This window comes from Mustelus asterias, unplaced genomic scaffold (genome assembly GCF_964213995.1).
Source record: "Mustelus asterias unplaced genomic scaffold, sMusAst1.hap1.1 HAP1_SCAFFOLD_145, whole genome shotgun sequence".
Lineage (NCBI taxonomy): Eukaryota > Metazoa > Chordata > Chondrichthyes > Carcharhiniformes > Triakidae > Mustelus > Mustelus asterias.
In genome coordinates, this window is record NW_027590170.1 from 711,756 (window position 1) to 720,125 (window position 8,370).

Genomic DNA, 8,370 nt, shown 5'->3' on the forward strand with positions numbered 1-8,370 from the left:
CATATATCCAGTCTCAGAGAGAATGAACGTGGAATTACTGAAATTCGAACCCGAGAAATAAGTAACTTTAGCAATTCGCACAAAGAGGATGTTTATAAAAAATAACAAATAAGATAGGATGAAACTGCCCGAGATGGCGAAGAGTAAAACAATGGACTTTCTCCTCTTCTCCACCTCTGGGTCACTCTGATTCTCTCCATTGCTCTGGGTCCGGAGTCTCCTGCGGGCTCTATTAGCCGCTAGAATGTGTTTGACAGTCAGAGCATTGAGCAATGCAATCAGAATGAAAGGAAGAAAAGGGGTGAAAGTGGAACGGATCCAGTCATACGCTGCCCAAGCTGGTGATGTATAAATTATTCCTCTTATCATGCAGAACCAGGGTACGTTATTAATGATGTACCGAGGTTCAAATTGTAAATATAGGAAGATATTTTTTACACAGGCCAGAATGGACACGATTCCTATTACACGCATCGCTCTCTTTTCTGTGCAATATTTTAATTTCAGCTTCTGACAGGAAATGGACACAAATCGATCAAAGGTGAAAGCGACCGTTAACCAGGCAGAACTGTCCATTGCTGTGATATTCAGGACAGCACGAATACCGCAAACTGGTGTGATAGACAGGAAACTAGAGGGGAAATAGATGCCAGCAATTCGGTTTAATATTACAGCCGTGAGCATCACCAGGAGATCCGTTACCGCCATGGAAACCAGGTAATAAGTGACACATCCAGAGAGACCGCATCTTCTTCGAGACAGGATCACAATCACTGCCAAGTTGGCTGTAAGAAAGGGAGAGAGAAAAAAACAGAGAGAGTTAGTTTTTCGAATGGCAATAAAATCAACAGTGTTTTAGTATTGTGTGTGAAATGTAAAGCATTATGACTTGATATTAGGTTGGATGTGAGTCATTCCGCTCTGGACAATTCCTTACTTGTTTTGAAAAAGTCATCTTTATTAGATAATTAGATAGGGCAATAGAATAATCATGCAAAATTCTCCATGATGCCCAAATAAACGATTAGAAGAAATCAAATTTATATCACTACTGACAGAGCAGGATTGAACGCGGCCGACAGAATGCAAAGAATAAAAAGGGAGGTGTACCAAAATATCCACAACAAATAAAAGAAGAAAAAAAATTACAGTAGATAAACAGCAAACCAGCCAAAAATGAGATTGGAAAGTACCAATGTCACGGATTATATCTCACAGTCGATGTAAAGCAGGTCCTATCAATTAAGTGATGTAAAATCATTCACTTGTTTTCGAAAGGTTGGGAATAAACTTGCACAAAAATACCATCCCAGGGAAGAGAATGAACGATGAAAATTTCTGTGAAATTGCCGGGGACATTTTAGGTGCTATGCAGGGGCAAACTGGAGCTCTCTTCATGAGAAATCCAGTGTCTATAAGCGTTAGCGGCTGAGAATACGAGCACTGAGTTCGGTGAGTGAAGGGTAATATCAGTCATCCATTAGAGGGCAACAATTATATTGCTTACATGTCTGTCAACCGCCATGCCTCCTAACGTTCCTTAAATAAACGATTTGATACAATTCAATTTGGGATTATTCAGTGGTTCAATCTTCTCAATTGTTGAATTATTTGAGGGAATTATTGCTTCACAACACGTGCTAACAATAAATCTACAAAAACAACGTGATACGGAAGTTTAAAAGTCACTGCAAGTAACCGCACCGAGAATACAATGCCAGTCCATTGACTCTGTGATAGCCGTGTCAGAATTGACTATTTGGGACAATCACAAGGGACCTAAATAAAACCATAATAACGTCTACAGTTCTGAAAATAAAAAAAATGAATTGCATTTATACGGTGTTAATAGTAAGCTAATTAATCCATTCTAGCGGTTCTATTAAACAATAAAATTGAAGATACACACTGAGATCTGAGAAGTAAATTGGTGAAATTCTATAAGTACCGCGATTAAATAATAACTATCGGAGGAAGATGGTGTCAGTGAAAAGTGCATTCAAGTGAAGAAACTATGTGGGGAAATAGGTGCAATGAAAACATTCAAGGTTTGAAACTTTAACGTTAATTACGCTAAACTATATTAACAAACGTCTGATAATGTACTTTTAAAAAGACGAATTAATGCAGTTACATATAAAGAATTGTACTTAAAAAAATAATGTATATCCTTCAAATAAAACAATTTATATTGCTGGAGGGATTAAACACAAGCAAATACGTATGTAACTTGAAGAAGTGATATGAATACAAAGACAGCATTGATTCAGCTGAACGATAATTAGCTATTAACTAACTGCAAAATTACAATCTCATTCCTGGAACCCCTATGGCCCCAAGGACAGGATAGTAAATGGCAAACACCAGACCTTTCGGTATTGCGTGCATTTCTGTCAAAACTCTGAGCGTTTTCTGCAATTCCCTGAAAATAGTCGCTATTATACTCCATAACAGGCTCTCGAGATTTAATTAGTCGTCTTAACTTTTGTCTTAATTGAAGTTATTGTAACAAACAGATGAGTCCAGCTGCTGTTTATTTGGTGTTTTTGTTTTATCGAGTTGAATTGAGACTTAACAGAGCTCTAATGCGAATTGTCAAGAAAGTAAGAAGGATCTCAGTTATACTTGTTTCTATAACCATTAGCATCTTAATATTGGGGTCAGGCCAACAGAACTGAAAATGTTCTTGGCAAAATGATGCCAAATTCATGCTTTGTCAATTATCCTCTCCCTGCGATCACTGATCACATGTACGCACGTTGTGAATCTCTCCAAGAATTTACACCCTTTGTATTCACTGTGGTCAGGTACAGTTAAGTAATGTTACACTCGAAGTATAGCGACTTATTCAACAATTAATGCAATGCAGACCTACAATCTAAAACCGGGGGACTTAATCTCAGGATAACGGGGTCAATAATTTGACACTGAGATTATGGGACGTTTCTTCACTCAGAGGGTGGATCATAGAATATATTTCATGGAATCCGTTCAATGCAGAAGGAGGCCATTCAGCCCATCAATCTCCACCAACAACGATTTCACCCAGACCCTTTCGCGGTATATACTCCACCATTCTAGATTTTTCCACTACAGAGATGTGGAAATTTAACAGTTGAGTAGATAAATCGGCTGATTTCTGGGAGTTGTTGACATCAACTAATATGGAAATAGCGTAGGGCTCTGTTTTTTTAGCGCAAGCGCAGCAACGAGTACTACAAATGTTTCAGTCGAGTATTCGGCATCAGGGGGCATCGTAGGTGTCAGCACACCTTAATTGAAACGGGCTAGCCTCGTCCTGGGCGAACCACCTGCATGATCATGGTTTCCCCCCTGCCAGGAAGGTGATGTTGATGTAAATAATTGCCCATGGTTAAGAAGGTTAAGGCTCATAGGATACAAGGAGAAGTGGCTAGATGGGTGGAGAACTGACTTGACCATAGGAGACAGAGGGTAGTGGTCGAAGGGTCTTTTTCCGGCTGGAGGTCTGTGACTAGTGGTGTTCCGCAGGGCTCTGTACTGGGACCTCTGCTATTTGTGATATATATAAATGATTTGGAAGAAGGTGTAACTGGTGTAATCAGCAAGTTTGCGGATGACACGAAGATGGCTGGACTTGCGGATAGCGAAGAGCATTGTCGGGCAATACAGCAGGATATAGATAGGCTGGAAAATTGGGCGGAGAGGTGGCAGATGGAGTTTAATCCGGATAAATGTGAAGTGATGCATTTTGGAAGAAATAATGTAGGGAGGAGTTATTCAATAAATGGCAGAGTCATCAGGAGTATAGAAACACAGAGGGACCTAGGTGTGCAAGTCCACAAATCCTTGAAGGTGGCAACACAGGTGGAGAAGGTGGTGAAGAAGGCATATGGTATGCTTGCCTTTATAGGGCGGGGTATAGAGTATAAAAGCTGGAGTCTGATGATGCAGCTGTATAGAACGCTGGTTCGGCCTCATTTGGAGTACTGCGTCCAGTTCTGGTCGCCGCACTACCAGAAGGACGTGGAGGCGTTAGAGAGAGTGCAGGGAAGGTTTACCAGGATGTTGCCTGGTATGGAGGGTCTTAGCTATGAGGAGAGATTGGGTAGACTGGGGTTGTTCTCCCTGGAAAGACGGAGAATGAGGGGAGGTCTAATAGAGGTGTACATGATTATGAAGGGGATAGATAGGGTGAACGGTGGGAAGCTTTTTCCCAGATCAGAAGTGACGTTCACGAGGGGTCACGGCCTCAAGGTGAGAGGGGCGAAGTATAACTCAGATATCAGAGGGATGTTTTTTACACAGAGGGTGGTGGGGGCCTGGAATGCGCTGTCAAGTAGGGTGGTGGAGGCAGGCACGCTGACATCGTTTAAGACTTACCTGGATAGTCACATGAGCAGCCTGGGAATGGAGGGATACAAACGATTGGTCTAGTTGGACCAAGGAGCGGCACAGGCTTGGAGGGCCGGAGGGCCTGTTTCCAGTGCTGTACTGTTCTTTGTTCTTTGATCTAATTGAATGGCGGAGCAGGATAACGAGCCGAATGACCTACTCCTGTCTATATGTTGATGTTGCCCTGGAGGGTGCCACCATATTCGACATATACCAGTGCAATTCATAGTGACCAGCTCGATGACAGCACAGTTGAATTCAGTGCAAACATGTCCAGCTAGTACTTATATTCTTGGTGCCGACATGTAGTGTTCACTATCTGTCATTTCAATCTTCTAATTTAAGTTGGTGAAATTAGCTGTACACAATTTCAGACTCGTATTTTTCTATTCAATGTTGGCAAAATCATATCAGGCAAGACCGCATCGAATATGGACAGCACACTTTCTGCTATGCTAACGTAATGTGGTCAGGTGTGTTTCAATGCAATTACATCAAGTACAACCGACTCAGTGTCCGTTCCTGGCACCTGTGTTCCTTGTTGTGAGGTCTCGGTTGTCACGTTTCATTGAAATGTGGACAGATGAGTTTCAACACCTTGAAGTCTATGTGGACTGAACAGGTCAGCACGGTTATAGGATACCTTGGTATCCATTCGCCAATGGTAATTGGGGTAGATTATTTTCCATTACCTAATTGAGTGGCGTAGCAGGCTGGACAGGATCAAGTGATCTATTCCTGTCGCCATGTTTCCAAAGACCTGGAGTGTGCTGTTATATTCAATGCAAACAACACCAATTTACAATGAGCAGCACCAGCAAAACACAGCTGTGTTCATTCTACTCATGCCCATTTTAGCACCGTTATTTTGGGTGCCGACTTCTCCTCAATGCCTGTAAATTCCATGTATACTTATCTACTTCAGCATAATGATATTTCGCAATTTTGGCAAATTCATTCTGGATCAAATACATTCAAGGATAGTGGCATAGAATGGCATTAATAGCAGGTAGCTATTAATTATGATTAATTCCAGTTCGGTCACTTGCAGATTATTACATCAACTCTCAGCGCAGCTAGATGCAACATGAGTTGCGTCACTTTCTGTTCTGTGTACGGAGATCCGGATTGTAACAATTAATTTACATGCAGGCAGTTAAGATTCATCAATTTTAAAGTGCGCTTCAGAGTGGTCAGCGTGGTCACAGGCTTTTGATAACTCCTCCACTAATGGTGGTTATCGCTGCGTAAGTCATCAGTCTTATTGACCATTTAGAATTGCCTTACAGAAGTTGGCGGTTTGTTTTCTTCTTAAACTGTTGCTATCGACGTGGTCTAACTACACGCGCAATGCAGAAAGAGCTATCCGTCCCTCAAAGGCCTGTGTGTCTATGGGCTCCAGCTTTTCGAGAAAGTGGCTCATTGCCCCCTTCCCAAGAACAATCAGGTGCGGGTAACAAAACTCCAGGCCTGGACATCGACACCGAGGTCCTAAAAGAATTGAAGCAAGCATCACTGTTTTAAGGGCGTTGCGGGATTTTGATCCAACAGCCATGGAGAACGACAGATTTCCAAGTCAGGATCATTTCTGGTTCATGTCCAATTCTGCAGGTGGTGTTGTTTTCATTTGTCCACAACCCATGTCTTCTTCGTGCTAGCGATTGCTGGTTTACATTGTGTTGTCGAAGGAAGCTTGGCGAATGAATGCAATGCATGTGGGAGCTAACACACAGTGTTCTCGTGTGCGACACTTGTGAAGGATATGGGTCAGAAGATGTTGGATACAGAGTTTTGTCCAACAACGTATTTTAAGTTTATTTATTATTGTCACAAGTAGGCTTACGTTAACACGACAATTAAGTTACTGTGAAAATGTCCTAGTCGCCACACCGCGGCGCCTGTTTGGGTTCACTGAGGCAGAATTTAGCACGGTCAATGTACCTTATCAGCACGTCTTTAGGAATGTGGGAGGAATCCGGAGCACCCAGAGGAAACTGACGCAGACACGGAGAACGTGCAGACTCCGCACAGACAGCGACCCAAGCTGGGAGTCGATGATGTTGACATTTATGAGCTTGGTTGGAGCTGCATTCGTCAGACATGCGCACTGCAACACAACCATTGTGCCTCATAGATTGTGGACTTTAATTGTGGAAGGAAGAGTTGAGTTACTGGCCCGGAAGTTTTCTCATCTCTGACCTGCTCTTTAGGCCACCGTTTTTCTCTGGCTAACAGTGTCTGTTCAGTACATTTCATTCTGTTTTGCAAAGCGCTGTTCAGTTTAAAGGAGTTAGATTCTCTATGAATTGATTCAGTTCAACATGGTGACATTAAATGTAGACCAACACATCAGACATTGTTTACACCCACTGTACATTGGTCCGATTACAAAATTCATTACTCTGGTTTGATGAGTTTTTTTTTTCCAAAGTGGCCAGTGGTGCAGAACGCCATCATTGACTGAATGGTTTGGTTCATGTCACTGAGATTATACATATCTTCTGAAATTAAAGACAAAATTGCTGGGATTCTCAATCAAACGGACACGAAATATTTTGCCACAGTTATTATCCATCCTCCTGAGTGCTTCCGGCATTTTGTCTTTCAAATTCAGTTTATGGAATCTACTAATGCCTCCTGTTGCATTCAGTTCTCACGGGACCGTTAGAACAAGTTTCCAATGATTGTGCAAATCAGCTTTATGAGCTCAAATATATTGCATTTCAACAGCGATTTTTCTGTATTGCTGTATTCAGTTAAGGTGCGTCTTGTTCACAGTGGTTACATGTAGGTTGAAACAAGTCCAATTATTAATTTATAAAAGCAAATTATTGGGGACGCTAGAATCTGAAACCAAAAGAGAAAACGTTGGAAAATCTCAGCAGGTCTGGCAGCATCTGTAAGGAGAGACAAGAGCTGACGTTTCGAGTCCAGCTGACACTGTGTCAAAACTTTACAAATGCTGCCAGACCTGCTGAGATTTTCCAGCGTTTTCTCCTCTAACTATTAATTTCCCAGTTCAATCATGACTCTGCTGATGACCAGCCCCAGGAGTATTGGAAGTAAATGTCACATTGAAGATCTTACCCTTTAAAAAAAACACTCAATTGATTGAATAAATAGGCATTGCTATGTGTAAGGACATAGCTATATCTGTGCTATATCTGTTTTATTTCATTCCTGTTCTAGCCCTGCTCAACATTTCCTTCACGCTGTGTTTAAAATATCCTTAACTCAGTGTTGTTTCCCACTCTTACAAACAACACTGAAATATTGCTCAATTGCATCCAAAATATTCCCTTTCCAATACTTCCAAATGTCGATCTCTAAAGTTTCCGCACTTTCGATTGATTTTGCCTTGTATATTTCTTGCTAGAAGTTGGTAATTATTATCCACTAAATCGCCCTGTAAATCCGACAGCTTCCTTAGCTGCACTTTCTCCCATTCTTTTTCCTCTCGCATTTTATGTTCTCTGCTCGCATTTCCTTCATTTAGGTAGTTATTGGGCCGATTAGACAGCCACCGTTTCCAACAGTTCAATATTTATCGAAGCCACGAGTGTTCATCCCACACTGCTTGATGGACACCAGAGCTGTGGAATCCCCACCCTACTTCGCATATTAATATTCTCCGTTTTTCTTCCTCTTACAAGGACAGGAACTTTTGCCTTGTCTTGGGAAGCACTCCACTATCTTCCACAAACAATGGGTCATTCAGTGTAATTAACACCACAGCCAACGCGCTTCCAATGAAACCATTTATCCAACTTCCTTTTCAAAATTAAGAAGCAATAGTTTACCTAATATTTTTGGTCTCCTTCTCAATTGAGATAACGTGATAAATTACTTTTCGGAAGAAGCATTCCCATGAAAGTGGAGGAAATATAACTATAGACAATTTACCAATTACATTTTAACTTTTAAATTTAAATTGAGGCGGAACAGTGATTTATTTGCAATTTCTCACTGTATTATACTGCATTGGATACACGAGAT